The sequence below is a fragment of the Sus scrofa genome, chromosome 16 (genome assembly GCF_054392235.1).
Source record: "Sus scrofa isolate SSC_HxYL_T2T_F1_AM1 chromosome 16, Sscrofa_HxYL_maternal_Yorkshire_Landrace_v2.0, whole genome shotgun sequence".
NCBI lineage: Eukaryota > Metazoa > Chordata > Mammalia > Artiodactyla > Suidae > Sus > Sus scrofa.
In genome coordinates, this window is record NC_139398.1 from 47133124 (window position 1) to 47152290 (window position 19167).

At 39.0% G+C, this 19167-nt stretch overlaps 1 protein-coding gene across 5 annotated transcripts in view; it reads right to left on the bottom strand.

The window, feature by feature from the left end:
* IL6ST (interleukin 6 cytokine family signal transducer) overlaps positions 1–13055 on the bottom strand; it is a 50495-nt gene extending 37440 nt beyond the window's left edge. For 2 of the 5 annotated variants that reach the window (XM_021076517.2, XM_021076516.2), the window contains exons 1-2: positions 12846–12900; positions 1043–1127 (exon numbers count right to left, since the gene is read on the bottom strand). The gene's annotated coding sequence lies outside the window, so the exon portion shown is untranslated. 5 annotated transcript variants of the gene reach the window in all.
* Between the last annotated feature and the right edge of the window lie 6112 nt (positions 13056–19167).

A 19167-nucleotide genomic window follows, 5' to 3' on the forward strand; every position in this document is an offset into this window, starting at 1 on the left:
AAAGCATGAATAATAAATTTAGATTCTCGGTGCATGTAAGGAAGACTGTCAGTATAAACTGTTACTATAGAAACATTACTACCATAACTATAGAATAGGAGGTGAACTACAACTGCCAAATAGAAGGTCAAGTAACATCTGTTGAATACATAAGCTGAGTAGGAATCAGGATGGAGAAAATTTCAATATAGCATCTTTTACATCATATCATACACAGCAGTGTTGTTATGAATAAATGTGCAAAAAGTCAGTTATGCATATATTAACTGATTATTAAATTATTTAAAACATTATCAAACTGTTCTATTCTTTTTTTTTTTTTTTGTCTTTTTGTCTTTTTTATTGTTGTTGTTGTTGTTGCTATTTCTTGGGCCGCTCCCGCGGCATATGGAGGTTCCCAGGCTAGGGGTTGAATCGGAGCTGTAGCCACCGGCCTACGCCAGAGCCACAGCAACGCAACCTACACCACAGCTCACGGCAACGTCGGATCGTTAACCCACTGAGCAAGTGCAGGGATCGAACCCGCAACCTCATGGTTCCTAGTCGGATTCGTTAACCACTGCGCCACGACGGGAACTCCAAACTGTTCTATTCTATTAGTACTAATTATGAACACATAATAGCACTTGTATGCTATTTCACATATACAAACTGTTTTCATGTAAATTATTTCATTTGATTCTTCTATCATCCTAGGAAAGCAGGTGGATAGGGCAGGGATTATCATTTTATTTTTTAAAGGTGGATTTTTTTTAACTGTAGTTTTAAGTTTACAATAAAACTGAGAAGAAGATAAAGAGATTTCCCACAGACCTGCTGCCCCCACACATGCAGAGCCTCTTACCTTATTAACATCACTCACCAGAATGGCACATTTCACCAAGAATGAACCTATAATGACACACTACGGTCACCCCAAGTCTCTAGCTTACTTTAGGGTTCACTCTTGGTATTATACATTCCATGGGTTTGAAAGACAGGGATTAATTATTGGAACTTTACAAAAGGAAAAGCAAAAATTCAAACAGGGTCAGTTACTTACCCAAATTGCAAAATTAGTAAGTGAAAGAGCGGGGATTTGAAACTAAGTCTTCATCCAAATGTCATGCTCTTTTTATTGGGTCTCACTGTAGAGTGAGGAGAGTCTTGTTTAGAAGGATGATTTTGATAATATTCATTATATGTGTACTTCTTAAATTCCTGCCCCCATAACACTTTCAGGTTTTGAAAAAGTATCTTGTTTTAGCTGTCTTCTGAGCTTCAGCATAAAACAATCCCATAAATACTTGCATACAAGTATTCATATATTCTAATGTGTTTTGATACATACTTGGAAACATTGGCTCTCTCTTTCCTAATTCAAACCTCCTTAATATCCATTTAATGTCATAGAAATGTGAATGGTAAAGTTAGTTGAATTTGACAAAAGAAGTTAGAGAAAATCTTATACAAAATCATCCCTTTTGTCTTCCATTAGCAATAGGCTACCGACTCAATTGCCAAACTAGTATATGCACACAGATGTAAAAATTCATTTTAAAATTGGCTCAATATTAGGTTAAATTCTAGCATTAGCAGTGTTAATTTCTCTTTGAAATGTAATAAGATAATTTCAAACTCAGGTAAGGAGTTGAATCCTCCATTACTGCTTCATACACATTAAACCTTTGATATGATTTAATAACATAAAAGATTAAACTTATATTATTTTATTTATTTATTTTGATTTTTAGAGCCAAACCTGCAGCATATGGAGGTTCCCAGGCTAGGGGTTGAATCAGAGCTACAGCTACTGACCTACACCACAGCCACAGCTATGCAGGATCCAAGCCACGTCTGCGACCTACACCACAGCTCATGTCAATGCCAGATCCTTAACCCACTGAGTGAGGCCAGGGATCGAACCCGCAACCTCATGGTTCCTAGTCAGATTTATTTCTGCTACGCCACAATGGGAACTCCTATGATATTATTTTCAAATGCAAAGAAAATACATAGGAGTTCCGGTTGTGGCTCAGTGGGTTAAGAACCCAACCAGTATCCATGAGGATGCAGGTTTGATCCCTGGTCTCACTCAGTGATTTAAAGGATCCAGTGTTACCGCAAGCTGCGGCACAGGTTGCAGATGCAGCTCGGATTTGGTATTCCCATGGTGTAAATTCCTTGTAAGCTTTGCTCAAAGTCATCGTCTCACAAAGTCTTCCCTGACTACCCTGTTTTGCTTTTCCTCCCTTTTCTGTTTTTTTTTTTTCCCCCACTAGCACTTAACCTTCTAAAATTAGGTTGGCAAACATTTCTTATAAAGAACCAGATAACATTTTAGGGTTTGTGGGCCTTCAGGTCTGTGTGACAACTACTCAACTATGTCTTTTGGAGTGCAAAAGCAGTCAGTGACAATATGTAATAAAACTGGCATGACTGACCTGAGTTCTAGTGAAACTTTATTTATAAAAATAGAATTCATGTTAGATTTGGTCTGCAAACCATAGTTTGCTAAAACCTGCTCTAAGATACCATTTAACTTATTTTGCTCAGAGTCTGTTATGGGCTGAGTTGTGTTCCCATAAAAGATGTCAAAGTCTTAACCCTCAGTACCTCAAAATGTGACCCTGTTTGGAAATAAAGCTGTTAACAGATGTTAATTAGTTAAGATGTCACACTAGAGTAGGGTAGGCCCTTACTATATAATATGACTGGTCTCTGTTATGAGACAGAGATACACAGGAAGAATGCCATGTGATAACAAAGGCAGAAATTAGAGTGAGGCTGCTATAAGCTAAGGAATGTCAAAGACTATCATCAGCTACCATCAGAAGTTATGAAGAAACAAAGAACAATTCTAGCCAGGTCGCAGAACTTTTGGTCTGCAGAGAATAAATTTGTTTTAAGCTTGTGATACTTTGTTACAGCAGCCCCAGGAAACGAATATAATGTTTGTGTCTCCAAAACAGAATATAAGCAAATGAGGCAGGAAATTTTATGTTTTTGCTCCATGCTATATTCCTAGTATCTAGAACCATGCCTAGTATAGTAAACACTTTGTTGGATGAATAAAGTGACTTCTTTTATTGTGAGGAGGTGCATAACATATTAGTGAATACATATACTATAATTTAACCAGTTCCAAATCTTTGCATGGACAGAAACTTTCATTTCTCTTGAGAAATTACCTAGGAGTAAAATAGTGGGGTACGGCAGGTGTATATTTAGCCATACTCTTCTTCAGTGATGTGTCTGTTCAAGTATTTTGCTTACTTTTTAACTGGGTTTACTGTTTTCTCATTGTGTTTTGAAAGTTTTAGAAACATATTCTGTTGTGAGCCACAAGGGAAGGCCTTAAAAATATATTCTGGATATAGGATATTTATTAGAAAATTGATTTCTAAGTATTTTCTCCCAATCTGTGGCTTGTCTTTTCATTCTCTTAAAAGTGTTTTCTAAAGAGCAGTAGTTTTTGGAGTTCTCTTGTGGCACAGTGGGTTAAGGATCTGGTGCTATCACTGCAGTGGCTCTGGTCAGCACTGTGGCACGGGTCTGATCCCTGGCTTGGGAATTCTGTGAGCCGCAGGCACAACCAAAAATAAAAATAAAATAAAGAGCAGAAGTTTTTATTTTAATGAAGTCGAATTTATCAACTAGTGCTCTTGGTATTATATTTAAGAAATCTTTACCTAATCCAAAGTCTCAAAGATTTTCTCCTATGATTTCTAGTTTAAAGTTTTATAGTTTTAGGTTTTACATTTGGATCTATAAACTATTTCCAGTTAAATTTTTATCTATGGAATTCAAGTTCATTTTGTTACGTATGCACAGTCAATTGCTTCAGAGCTATTTGTTGAAAAATTATCCTCTCAGTAAACTGCCTCTACACTTTTGTCAAAAATCAGCTGTCCAAATATGCGTGGGTCTATTTATATACTCTGCCTTGCAGAGGTGGGCAAACTTTTTATGTACAGAGCCACAGAGTAAATATTTTAGGTGTTATTGGAATTACATGTATCTTTCCCCATCCTTTAATGTGGTGTTTTTGTTTGTTTTGAGGCAGGATACAGCTGTATCTAATCTGACATCTACTTTTCAACTGATATTTAGACCAGTTATCCTTAATATTACTACTGACACAGGTCTAAAGCTATCATCTTTGTGTTTGTTTTTCATTCTTTGTTCTTTTTTTTTTCTGTCCTTGTTTTTGTTAACTGAGTACTTTTTTATGATTCCTACTTGTTGGTTTATAAGCTATAAACTCTTGTTATTTTGGCAGTTGCTTTATGGTTTATAACATACATCTTTAACTTATCACAATCTATCTTCAAGTGATACCATATCACCTCATGCAAACTATTAAGAGTATACTTTGCATTTCTCCCCTCTTGATCTTTGTGCCATTTTTTGGCATGTAACTCACTCTTTCTTTTTGCAGGGAGGAGGAGCATGCCCACGGCATGTGGAAACTCCTGGCCAGGGATCGAACCCTTGCCGCTGCAGTGACAATGCCAGATCCTTAGCCTGCTCAGCCACAAGAGAACTCCAGCATGTAACTTCTTTTATGTTATAAAACTTCACATGCATTTTACACATTTTATAACTATATTTTGTTTAAGCAATTATTTTGAGACTTACATAATATAAACATCTTATGTATTTATCCATGTAGTTACCATTCCCAGAGCTTTTTACTCCTTTGTACAGACCCATATTTCCATATGATACTTTCCTTCTGCTTGAAGACTTCTTTAAACATTCTTTTTTGGAGTATGGGCCTGCTGGTGATAAATTCTTTAAATTTTTGAATATCTAAAATTTCATCATCTTTTTTTTTTTTTTCTTTTATGGCTTCCCCATGGCATATGGAGTTCCTGGGTCAGGGATCAGATGTGGGCCACAGTCGCGACCCATGCCACAGCTACAGCAACCACAGATCCTTTAACCAACTGTGCTGGGCTGGGGATTGAACCTGTGTCCTGGCACTGTAGAAGCACCACCGATTCTGTTGTCACAGCAGGAACTCCTTTCATTATCATTTTTTATAGATATTTCACTGGGTATAAATTTTTAATTGCTTTCTCAGTACTTTAAAAACATAGCTCCAGGAGTTCCATTGTGGCTCAGCAGTTACCAATCTGACTGGAATCCATGAGGACATGGGTTCAATCCCTGGCCTTGTTCAGTGGGTTAAGGATCTGGCATTGCTACCATGAGCTGCAGTGTAGGTCACAAACATGGCTCTGACCCAGGTTGCTGTGGCTGTGATGTAGGCCGGCAGCTGCAGCTCTAATTCATCCATAGCCTGGGAACTTCCATATGCCACCAGAGTGGTCCTAAGAAGACCAAAAAAAGGTACCTCCATTAACTTCTCACTTGCATTGTTCCTAACGAGAAGGCTGACATTATCCCCCCTTTTTTTGTTCTTTTGTACAAAAGGTCTGTTTTTTTCCTCTGGATACATACAATTTTTTAATAACTAGTTTTAAGAAATCTGATTGTGCATCGTGGTGTCATTTTTATCATGTTTCCTGTGCTTAAGAGTTTGTTGCGCTTCCTGGATCTACTGGTTTATAGTTTTTGTTTTTAATCACATCTGGAAAAATTCTAGCCATTATTTCTTTATATCTATTTGTTTCCCCTTCCTGTTCCCATTTTTCTTTGAGGGACTCCAATAACATATATATGAAGATACTGTAAGTAGTCCCATAGCTTGTTGATGATCAGTTCCTTTTTTTCTTTAACTTCAGTTTTGTTTATGATAATTTCTACTGCTGTGTTTATTGTGTTAAGTTTATTAACTTTTTCCTCTGCCATGTGTAATAATGTCATTAATCCTAACAAGTGTATTTTTCACCTCACACACTGTATTTTTCTTATCTTCTATAACTCTACTTAACTTTTCGAACATACAGAACACAGTTAAAACAACTGTTTACTGTTTTTGATAATCAAAGTGTGTCTGCTTTGAGTTAGTTTTGATTAACTGAATTTTTTATAATACAATTATATATGTGTTTTCAAGCTTCTCTGCATATCTGGTATTTTTTGTGAATTTTACCTTGTGTGTTGGATACTTCTGTATTCCTAGAATGATTCTTTAACTTTGTTGCAAGACACAGTTAAGTTACTGGTCCTTTCAGGTCCTGCTTTTAAAAGATAAATTAGGTGGGACCGGAGCAGTGCTTATTCTAGGGCTAATTATTCCCTACTACTGACACAAGACCCTTCTGTGTATCCTTCCCAACATCCCATAAATCGAGATGGTTTCCAATCTGGCTGGTGAGACCAGGCATTATTCCTGGCCCTGTGGAATCACTAAGCACTGTAACCTCTAATCCCTTCAGGAACTTCTTTCTCTGGCCTTCAATAGTTTCTTTCATGCATTGGTCAGTACTCAGCTAAACAGCTGAAGGGGACTCTGAAGTTTCCAAAATTCTCTTGTTTTGGGAGTTTTCCAGTATTCTTTTCTGTGAACTCTAGTCATCTTGGTGTCCCCAATCATCTCTCTAACACACAGAGTGTCCACAAGACTTAGCCTAGATTTCCTCTACCTGTGCCATGGAAACTCTTGAGGTAGTGGGCTAGTTCAGTCACAGTGTCCACCTCATGTGTTTCCCATCTCTTGAGATCATTGCCTTGATTATCACTATTCTATGTACTTTTTCTGTTTTATGGTTATTTTAGATAGGAGGGTAAATCTTATCCTTATTACCCTGTTTTGGCCAGAAGTTGTATTGTCATTTGGATACCAAATCAAACAAGGATTACACAATAAAACTACAGTCAAACTATTATGAATTATTGTGAAAAAGCCTAATTAAAGCATTTGCAAATTTGTTCCAACATTGTATTTGAAAACAATCCCCTCCATAAATACTAACAAGTATTTTGCCTAAAAACACAAGTATTGTTCAACACAAGATACCACAAAAGAGAACTACAAAATCATTCCACTAGATGTCTGAAAGGCATCTGATAATATTTAACAACTGTTCACTTAAAATTTTATAACAAGAAAGTATGGGAAAACTAAGTCTGAAAAGGACCATCTTTATCTTGATAAAGTGTAACAAAAAGAATGGACTCTGTGATCAGACTATGTTCAAATCCCAGCTCCTCAATTTTTTGTAAAACATCTTGGGCAAATTGTTTAAAATCCCTAACTTTCATTTGCCTTACCTGTAAAAACGAGGATAACACTACCACCTACTTATGTAGGACCTCTGTAAGATTAATGAAGTCAGTACACACAGAGTGCTTAAAATCTATCTGCATCATACTACATTACCAATAAATGGTAAGAGCTGTTATCAGTACAGCTCTTGCTGTTGCTGCCACAATACTTATCAGAAAACTATAGTAAACATCGTATTTAAAGATTAAAAATTAGAAGCATTTCTGTTAAAGTCAGGATTCAAACAAGATGCTTGGAGTCATCACTTACTCAACATTTTTCTAGAGGACTTAAAAATATAGTAAACAAATAACTAAGATATAAAAATAGAAAAACTTGTAGACGACATGAAAACAAAGAGAATCCAATAAATTATTAGGACCACAGAGATGTTAACATTATAGTTGAAAAGAAGATCACCAAAAAACCTCTCTCCCACACATTAGCAATGACCAATTAGAAAATGTAATAGAATAAAATCCTATTGGCAATAGCACCAATAACTAAATTATACCTAGGGGAAAAAATCAGTACCATGCAAGAAATTTATAGGGAATTAAAAGCTATTAAGTTAATAAAGTTATTAAAACTTTATTAAAAGATTCAGACCTAAATATCATGGGACAAAAAATATACACATATAGACACATCGGTTCTTCATAAATTAATATATTAATTCAACATAATTTTAATCCAAATTGCAAAGTAGTTTACTACGAAACATTACAAACCAATTTAAAATTTCAAATAAAATACTAGAGAATAACCAAAAGCCAATTTTCAAAAAGAATAAACAGAATACTTAATGTACCATCTATTAAGACATAATAAGTTATAACACGGCAGTGGCATAGGACGGGACAATTAAATCAAGTACAAAACAAAAAGTCTAGAAACACACCCAAGTATATTAAGAATTTAATATCTTATGGGGAAAAAAAGCATCTGTTATCACTTAGGAAATAGAGAACAGTTCAATTAATAGTATTGAGACAACTGGCTACACAAGCAAAAAATAAAGAGCCCTACTTCATCACAGATACATACATACACTCCAGATTGATTAAGGACCTAAATGTGGAAGCAAAATTGTAGGACTACTGGAAGAAAATACAGAATATGCTTATGACCCTAGAGCTAGAGGAGGCCTTTAACAAATTATCATTGACTGTTTTAGAGACAGGCAAATGTTTACAGGGTACTTTGATGACCATTCATGCTCTCAACATAGCTAAAGATACAAAACATTAAAAATATAGTGGAAGCCAAATAAACGGTTCTTGCCCTTACGAAGTTCAGTTTAGAGAGGTGGAATATGCACAAAGTGCTACAGGAGCATAGAGAATACTCAGTTCAAACAGGGCTCAGGACAGCCTGTCACTAAATAAGAGCAAAGGTTTTCTGGAGAAAGAAAGTAGCATGCACATGAACCAAACATCATCTATGACCCTCTAACTGTATTACCAGTGGCAAAATCCCAGAGCATACCAGTTTACAAACCAGAGCTGTGCTATCTGAAACATCTGTGTTAAGGGGAAAGGATAAGGAAACACATGCAGAATAGCCAAACAAAAACAGATTGTGCAGAAGATCAATAGGAAATGTATTATTCAAAAGCAATGATAAAACCAATCTACCTTAGTGCAAAGGATGAAAGCGATTAATTTGGGTCAAGAACAAATGAAAACTTGGAGGCAGAATATTCAAATTTTAACAGGGAAGCAGATCTATTGTGCTGAAAGGAATGAAGCTCCTGCTATGGATAAAACAATGGATAAAACAATAACCTATACTATAGCCTCGATTCATGTCAACTGGCTAACAGTTCTCATTAAATCTCACCAAGATACACTAGATAGAAGAGACTGTACCCATTGTGACAAAATCACAAGTGTTTCTGAAGCATTTCATATTGTTGAACATGTCTGTTTCCTGAATTTCTCATATCTCTTGGTTTCTATGTAACCATATCCTGAGGTTTAATTCTTTCCTTTACCCACTTTACTGTCTCCTTTACCAAAGTCTCTGCTAGGTTTTATCTCCTCCCTCTGAATGTACCCAAAAGTATTTGGCATCTACTATTCTTTTAAAATAACAACGTCTTCGAAAATGTATGACTTCAACTATTACCATCAAACAAAATAATTTCAAATATTCTGACTGAATTCTTTCTTCTAATGTCAATTATATATCATCTTGGATATTCTGCTTCTTACTCAAATTTAACAGGTTTAAAAATGACATGCACACATAAATATATAAATGCATACACTAAAAAAAAATCGCGGTACTTACCTTTCTCTATCTAAATCATTCGCCGTTCTTTAACTGCCTATTACAACAGGGTCCATCATTGCCTCTTACCTATCCATTACATTCTAGCTTTCTGTTACAAATCTTATTCGGCCTTCCTTCATAATCTTTCCCACCTGTCTTTTCTCACTTGGCTTGTCTCTCTAAACACTACTTCAAATTTGCCACTCTTGTTCTCAAAAGCTTTTTAAAGGGTGAATGATAATGCCAAATATTTTGGCTATTTAAGAACTTAGAAATTTGGTTTCAGTGTGCCTGTCCAATCTATCTTCTTCAATATTTAAATCTTTTCTAAAAAAAATACAAAACAGAACCAAAAATATCCCCAAATCACAACCCTTACAGATTCTACCCTCAAGCTCTAAAGAAACTAGCAAGCAATCTCGTTTGTACTGATTATATTGAAACTATTTTTGCAGTTTCCCAAATGCAAAGCAAATATTTAAACTCTTCATTTTACTTGACTTCACCATGCCACACACAATTTGATCTTACCTTTTATCACACTAATAAGTCACTCCTACAGACTTTAAGCTCAAGGTACAGCAAACTATTAGACTTTCTCTAACACACTTTGTTATTTCAGGATTTGTGCTTCTTTATATGCTATTCCTTTCCTCTAGAATGTCTTCCTTCTGCCAAACTCTGCTTTGTACTATTTGTAATTGAGATGAAACATCATCTCTTCTGTGGAATTTCCATCCACTCCCACAATCATCTTTGCTCCCAATGCACTTGTATATAGTTCCCTAATAGGATATACAACACTATATTGTAAATTAGCTGCTTATACATCTTGGTAGCCTGAGACTCTAACGTACTTTGAGGCACATAGCAGACAATTAAGAATGGGTTTTTAAAGACCTTATGGTATGGCCATATTATTCTAGTTACTGTTGACTCAAGTATACTATATGAAGAGGCAGTGTATTTATCATGATTAGGAGCTCAGATTCCACACCACGTCGTCTGGGTATAGATTTTGGATCTACCACTTAATAGCCATGTGGCACTAGGCAAGTTAATTAACCTCTCTATGCCTTGGTGTCCTAATTAACCTCTCTATGCCTTGGTGTCCTTTATTAAAAGAGGGTAAGCTCTACTCATAAGGTTACAAGGATTAAATAAATACAAGCAAAGTGTTCAAAACAGTGACACAAAATAAGCATTACACATGTATTGGCTATTATAGTTATTATACTTTGATCATTTCTGACCCTTTCCACTTGGAATGGTCTCCCTTCAATTGTCCCTTTATCCAAATCTTACCCAGGTTTCAAGGCTGACCTCTGGTAAATACTTTGATCAATTCAACCCTTATATAATAATTCCCTGATTTAAACATACATAGCATCTTCTGTATCACACCACATTTAATTAAAACTGTCCTACATCCTTGTCATTTTTTGCAAAATGCTTGTCCACTCAATTTCTGTAAACCACATATCTTTGTGAGTTCCTATAGTCAGTACTAAATGCTTAGCATTTATTATGAAAAATAAAGTTCAGTAGAAACTTCAGCTCTGATCAAAATGTCTTTGCAATCAAAGAAATGGAGAAGACTGTGAGAACATTCCATCCTTCTCTAAGAGCCAAGCGGCAAATGTATTAGCGCCAGGGAATTCTGACTCCCATTAAAATAAGCTGCTATGAAATAGCTTCTGAGAGAAAAAAAAAAAAAAACCCTTCCTGCAGAAGTTATGGGGCGTTCTTAAGTTACCAAACCAAATTGTAGCACTGGATCCTCTATGAGAAATATGTCAGCATGACTACATGACTGACTGAAAGTACAGGATTTGGAATTACACAGAACTAGTTTTCACAGGAACCCTGAGCTTCAGTTTCGTTCTCTATAAGGCAGCTACTGTAACACCTACTTCACAGGTATATGATAGTCAACATCCACCCTAACATTTAGCTGAAATGCAAATTCCTTTGGAAAAATTTTAAATAAACTGAAAACACAGCAATTCATAAAAAACTGAACAGATTTTTCATTACATAAGAAAACATATTAACACAACACTGTATATCAACTATACGGCAATAAAAAACCAAGAAAAAAATTTTTTAAATTAGTTGTGTATTTGTAATATTCTAAACTACCTATGAGAAAAGTAAACATGTATAGTATTGTCAATATTCCAAACTGGGATGGAGGAAAAATTCTACTACAAAATCTATCCTTTTCTGACACTTTCTCCATCCTGTAATTTTTTTCCTTCCATTTGTAATTAAAAACAAGTGTTCAAAATTATCCCCAAAGAGAAACATTTGGAAAACATAATTTAATTTAATAGCAAGTTGGTTCTATAAATGTAGTACTCCAGTTTATAGTTTTAAACTACTTCCAAATAGGAATGAATATGAATTTAAGAAACCATGATAATGGCGAACAGCTCAAATGATGTTCTGAGTCAGTAATTTCAAATTAAGAGTTGCTCCAACTTGAAGCTGGCAGTCACACAGTCTAAAGGGTTTGTTTACAGCACTGACTAAACCAAACACTCCAATCTTTTAGAATATTCATCCTGGCGTTCTAACAATTAATTATTTTAAAGCAGTATAATCACTCAAATACTACACAAATTAAACCGAAATGGGTTTCCTTCTGAAGGAAAAAAAAAAAAAAGAACAAAGGTGGCAGATCTTATTTTTAAACTGTGGGTTTTTTTCCACTTTGAAAAAATACTTAAAAACAGAACCCTGCTTGGAATAACCTTTAAGCTTGGGGGAAGGGTGCAATGTTTAAAGACCGTATTCGGCGCCTTTAGGATACAGCGGTCTGTGGGGTTCATTAGGGTCGGGACATGTAATCGATCAAAAGAAGAAAAAGAGATGTTAAGTTCGGAATTTTTATGAGTATGGTAGGAACTTTCAGTAACGTTTAAACATTACAATTTAAGGATGAAAAGATGGCTTTGGAAAGAAAATTAACTTCCGAGTAGAAAATGAAGAGTCAAGTGCGGGGCCAGTGGAATAAGGGGAGATGGAAAGGCAACTGGGGAAAAGTGAGGATTTGGTAACCAAAAAGGAGTAAGGTCCAGAAGGCCGTTTGGGGGCGGGGGCTTAAGAAGGGTGTGGGGTGTGTGTGCGTGCACACGCGCCGGAGGTGAGTTTTGTACTTAGGGATGAAAAATCTAGGTGACAAAGTCGTGGAGATCAAATTCGGAGGTGTGGAAACAGGGAGAGGAAGGAATGTGGGGATTTCCAGGCTGGGGTAACAAGAAGTTTGGGGAGTTCGTTGTCGGGGCGCCCCTCTTTCTCGGGAAAGGGTGGCCTCCTCGGGTGCCAGTCCTCTGGCCCGTCCGCCCCGACTCGGCCCTCACCCTCCCGCTACACGGCCCTTCAACTGGCCACGGCCTCTCCTCACCTCTCAGGCCGCGGTGCCTCGCTCCTCCAGGTCCCCGGTAGCGTAGGTTCCCTCCGCCCCAGGCCCGGCCGGGCCCTCTGGCCAGCAGCCGCGGCCCAGCTCAGCTGCGACCGGGCGTTCCCCGCGCGGCTCCGCGGGCCTGTCGGCGCTCTGCCTGGACGCCTGCTAGAGCTCCGCTCCTTCCCGCAGACGCGGCACGCGGCCCTCCTCCCGTGGCGGGGCGAAGCGCCCCCTGACCCCGCCCCGCGGCGCCCTGTCACGCCCCGCCCCCGGATTTGGGATCTGTACGTTGATTGGCCCCCGCGAGACCCGGCGCGCCCCGGCATTGGCTCAACGGCCGCCCGAAGACGATGGGGCGGCACTCCGAGAGGCTGCAATTCCCGTAACGCGGTTCCCGGCGTCCCGGATTCCGGTGACTGCGCCCGCGTCGCCTCTCCCAGGCGAGATCGAAGGGTTCCCCCCACCTCCCCTCTGCAGGCGGAAGGAGCGGAATGTTCCATTTTTCCGTGGAATAACGGGGTCGTGAACTGAAGCCCGGGTGCTGCCCGCCCCTGCCGCCCTCCCTTCTCTCGGCTTCCCTTCGGACTCCCTTCGAGGCCTTCCCCAAGGGACTCAGAGCCGGGAGGGACCGCCGGGTGTCTTTGGGGATCGGGGAGGCGTGGGAGCTCCTCAGGGAAGGTGGCCATGACTCCACAGGAGATTACCGCAGATAGTGGCGGCGGCTTCGGTCCAAGTCCTTATGTAAACCAACCTTGCCACGATGTATATTTCTAAGTCAGTAAATGAGTTTGGATGTGATTGATCGGTGAACCCCAGGTTTGGTGACACGCCAAGAAACTAGTTTTTCTTGCAGTTTGTACCTCCCAATCTGTTACAGAACTACAGAGTAAAAATCAGTTCCATTAACAATCCCCCTCTTCCCCTCCTCTGATCTGGAAAAGGGACCTTCAGGCTCACTTTGATATTTTTTTTCGAGAATTAGATGAGAAGCCTCAAAGATAAGCGGGATGTGTGTGTGTGTGTGTGTGTGTGTGTAGAAACACACCCAAGGCCAGGGCCTTTTGTGGAAGAATGGCAGGCTATACGAGGACAATAATGTTTTAATGGACTTGAACAAATTATACCCATAAATTAACAGACAATTATAAGGTTCTTCATTATACTGACGATTCAGATAGGGTAAAACATAGATGGAATTATGATTTCTTAGTTGATCAGATAATTTTATAAGACACAGGAAAGTGGGCCTGCTATGTGTCTAGGGCTAAGGGAGTCCCAGGCAGGCTTGGGGATGGCAGTCCAGGAGAGAGAACACTCCATTGTGTTCAGCTGGTGTGGCTCCCTATCACCCTATACCTAACCTGCAGAAACTGACTGGATTGTATTCTAGTTCTGCTGTTGATGGGGGTGTTTATTTTAAAACAAACTCTTATAAAATGTTGATACATTAAATTTTTATTTAGATCTAGCAGACATTTATGTAGGGGCCATGTGGTTAAGTGTACCTTCTGGTTTCAAGCTGCCTGATTTGAATCCTGGTACTTCCCATGTCTGTGACCTTGGGCAGGTCTTCTCAAGATTCTTCATCAATCAAATGAGAATAATGGTACCAACCTAACAGGACTACTGCAAGTATTAAATGAGCTAAAATACATGAAGTGCTTGGCATATAGCAGTAGGTACTCAATAAATGACAGCTGTTATCATTATTGAATATCTACTATGTCAATGCTTTCCCAATCTCTCTTATCACAGTATATGTTGAAAATGATGGCACTTCTCTGGCATAGGGAGTAGCTACAGGGGATCATATCTCACAGCACACTAGCCTGCCTTGTACACTGGTGAGGGATGCAAAGGACTGAGTTAGTTCTTTTGTGAATATCTTTGTGTTTGCTAACACTAACCCATAAGAAACTCTCATTTTGTGGGGATGGTTAGAGTCTTAGGCTAATGAATCGATATTGGAGAAAGATTTTTTAGGACAGCAAGAGCGTGTCTCCCCTTGGCTGGAATTACTTTACTTTGCAGATACTACTGATCCATGAAACAATCACTTTCAGGATAAGGATTTATCATTAGAATGCCCTGTCAAAATGCAAGGATAAGAAAGAAAAGTGACTATCAATTGGGAAATTTCTGTTTGTGTTTTGATACTTATTTGGGATTTTAGATATGTCAGAAGCAGAGAGTAGGGAACCTGTACAGTGAGAGACCTACATGAGGATACAGATTACTTGAGAGTACATGAACAAAACTAGGAGAAAATGCTACAGAGCAAAGGTTATAAAGGTTGAAGACAAACTTTGCCTGCCTTGCTATTTACATAAATCTGGCCCTGACCAGGATGGCCATTTACTTTTTTTTTTTTTTTTTTTTGGTCTTTTTGCCTTTTCTAGGGCCACTCCCATGGCATGTGGGCATATGGAGATTCCCAGGCTAGGGGTCTAATTGGAGCTATAGCTGCCGGCATACACCAGAGCCATAGCAACGCCAGATCTGAGCTGTCTGAGACCCACACCACAGCTCACGGCAACACCGGATCCTTAACCCACTGAGCAAGGCCAGGGATCAAACCCACAACCTCGTGGTTCCTAGTCGGGTTCGTTAACCACTGAGCCAGGACGGGAACTCCCAGATAGCCATTTACTTCCTTGCCTGTGCCCAGTTGTGTTTCTGGAACTCTGTCAGCCATGGCCTGCATCAACCTAATGATATCAGCAGCCATGATAATGACTCAGTTAGCACCCTGACCTCACAATTTCTCATCCTTCTCTTTTTCAGTCAGCTTCAACTTTACTCTGTATCAGGAACCCATAGATGGAGCCACACCTTGAAGCCAGTCATCAGATGAAATTACTCCACCTGCAAAATTTTGGATTGTGAGTTTCTCTCTCTACCCACAGCCTCCTACCCTTCTACCTCTCTCACTCACTCCTACTGAGTCTGTAGTTTGTCCTCAGTGTGTCCTCCAGTCTTTGTTCTCGTAGTTTATCCATTATTTCCCACCTCCTCTTATCTTCCTAAACTCTGAGAACCCTTTTATCAACCATTTTAGCTGTACTCTCACTCCTGTCTTCAATTCCCTCATCCTTCAGCCATATTTACCTTGTCAATACTATTTCCCATTTCCCTTTTCTTTGAACTAGCAGCCCTGTCCTGACCATTTACTCGTAGTGTAGAACCTTGTTTTATTATTCCCTGGAAAAACAATTTGTGAGTATCCATTTCTTCTGGTACTGCCTGAGAAGAAGAACCATCTTTTTTTTTTTTTTAATTCATTTTTTTTCTTTTTTTCCTTGTATTTTCCTCTCTTCTTCCCTCCCTCCTGCCTGCCTGCCTGCCTGCCTTCCTCTCTCCCCCTCCCTCCCTCCCTCTCTCTCCTTCCTTTCTTTCTTTCTTTCTTTCTTTTTTATGGCCCACCTGCAGTATATGGAACTTCCCAGGCTAGGGGTTGAATTGGAGATGCAGCTGAGGCCTGTGCCACATCCAGAGCAACAGTGGAGCCAAGCCACATCTGCAACCTATGCCACAGCTTGCTGCAGTTTGAGATCTTTAACCCACTGAGTGAGACTGGGAATCGAATCCACATCCTCACAAAGACTATACTGTGTCCTTAACCTGCTGAGCCACAATGAGAACTCCTTATTCTCTTAAAAGTAGAAAAGGGGAGAGTTCCCATTGTGGCTTGTCAGAAATGAAGCTGACTAGTATCTATAAGGATGCAAGTTCAATACCTGGCCTTGCTTAGTGGGTTAAGGATCTGGTGTTGCTGTGAACTGTGGTGTAAGTTCCACATGCGGCTTGGATCTAGCATTGCTGTGGCTGTGGTGTAGGCCAGCAGCTGCAGCTCTGATTTGACCCCTAGCCTGGGAACTTCCATATGCTGCAGATGTGGCCCTAAAAAGAAAAAAAAAAAAAAAAAAAGAGAGAGAGAGAGAGAAGGGGACCCTCCTGTACTGTTGTTGAGAATGTTAATTGGTACAACCACTATGGAGAATAGTGTGGAGCTTCCTCAGAAGAGTAAATGTATAACTACCATAGAATCCAGCAGTCCCACTGCTGGACATATATCCAGACAAAACTTTCATTTAAAAAAGATACATTCACCCCTATGTTCATTGCAGTACTATTCACAATAGCCAAGACTTGGAAACAACTTAAATGTCCATTGATAGATGAATGGATTAAGACGATGTGGTATGTACCTACAATGGAATATTACTCAGCCATAAAAAAGAACAAAATAATGCCATTTGCAGCAATGTAGATACAACTAGAGATTCTCACACTAAGTGAAGTAAGTCATAAAGAGAAAGACAAATAACCATATGATATCACTTGGTATTTGTGGAATCTAAAATATGACACAAGTGAGCCTATCTACAAAATATAAACAGACTCACAGACATAGAGAACAGTCTTGTGGTTGCCAAGCGAAAGGAAGGAGAGAGTGAAATGGACTGGGAGTTTGGGGTTGGTAGATGCAAACTACTATATTTAGAATGGATAAGCAATGAGGTCCTACTGATTACTACAGGGAAATATATCTAAAGTGACTGACTGGGTCACTTTGCTATACAGCAGAAATTGGCACAACATTGTAAATCAACTATAATTTAATTAAAATAAAAAGGTTTTCTCTTGGAGTTCTCTGTGACGCAAGCAAGTAAGGATCCAGCATTTTCATTGCAGTGGCTCAAGTTGCTGCTGTGGTGCAGGTTGTATCCCAGGCCTGGGAACGTCCACATGCCACAGGCATAACCAAAAAACTCCCTTAAATAGGATTTCCCGTTGTGGCACAGTGGTTAACGAATCTGACTAGGAACCATGAGGTTGCAGGTTTGATCTCTGGCCTTGCTCGGTGGGTTAAGGAGTTGCCAGCGTTGCCATGAGCTGTGGTGTAGGTCACAGATGTGACTTGGATCCCACATTGCTATGGCTCTGGCGTAGGCCGATGTCTACAGCTCCGATTAGACCCCTAGCCTGGGAACCTCAATGTGCCCCTGGAAGCAGACCTAGAAAAGGCAAAAAGACAAATAAAAAACCCTTAAGGAGTTCCCGTCGTGGCGCAGTGGTTAACGAATCCGACTAGGAACCATGAGGTTGCGGGTTCGGTCCCTGCCCTTGCTCAGTGGGTTAACGATCCGGCGTTGCCGTGAGCTGTGGTGTAGGTTGCAGACGCAGCTCGGATCCCGAGTTGCTGTGGCTCTGGCGTAGGCCGGTGGCTACAGCTCCGATTTGACCCCTAGCCTGGGAACCTCCATATGCCGCAGGAGCGGCCCAAGAAATAGCAACAACAACAACAAAAGACAAAAAAAAAAAAAAAAAAAAAACCCTTAAATAAAATAAAATAAAAGGTTTCCTCCTAAGTTCCTGGTCCTGCTTTTAGCAGTCCCCTAGTTTTATATTTCTCATTATTAACATAAAATATCTTAGAAAATTTAAAAAAATACATAAATGTTAACTCAAAGAGCTAGGGATCGCTTTTCTGTATGTGTTAAAATCTTTGTGACTTAATAGCATCTAATTCACCAAACAGAATTAAAAGTAATTCAACATAAGTTTCAAAATGAAGCAGTTTAAGCCATATTGTAATCCACTTAATAGAATGAATTTGGGGTAAATAGGAGCAAGATCAAATTTCCAACTAAAATTCCAAGCTAGAAAACTGGAAAAATTGATTTTATAGCAAGAAAACTTCACAACATTATGACTCTATTTCAACAATATTTCTGAAGAATATGTATAATCAGAAAAATGAGCATACTATAAAAGTACAAAGTTTTCACAAACTGAACATGGACATGTAACTTGCATCTAGATCAAGAACCAGAATGTGACCAGCATCTCAAAGGCCCCTCCTCCTCCTTTCTAGTTATTGGAATGCCATTATAGTTATTGGTGACCACTATTCAGACTTGTAATACCATAGTTTTATGACTGTCATTTTATTTTATGTATGTATTTATTTATCTGGCCGTGCCCATGGCATGTAGAAGTTCCTGGGCCAGGGATCAAACCCATGCCAGAACAGCTACCTGAGCCACTGCAGTGACAAGGCCGGATACTTAACCCTCTGAGCCACAAAGGAAATTAAGAAGTTAGCAGAAATGTTTTAATGTTATTCCTTATTTTATTTCATTTTAATGAATAACTACAGTAGAGCAAGACAATTTGAAATAAAATAAGTACTATTCTATTTAAAGATTAAACAATGCAATTTGCAGCGGAGGGAGTCTATCTTCTCCTTATTACAGACCTCTGAGAAACCCTGTCAAATGGCCCTGAGCTGGTCGGTGATCTCACATTACTTCTTTCA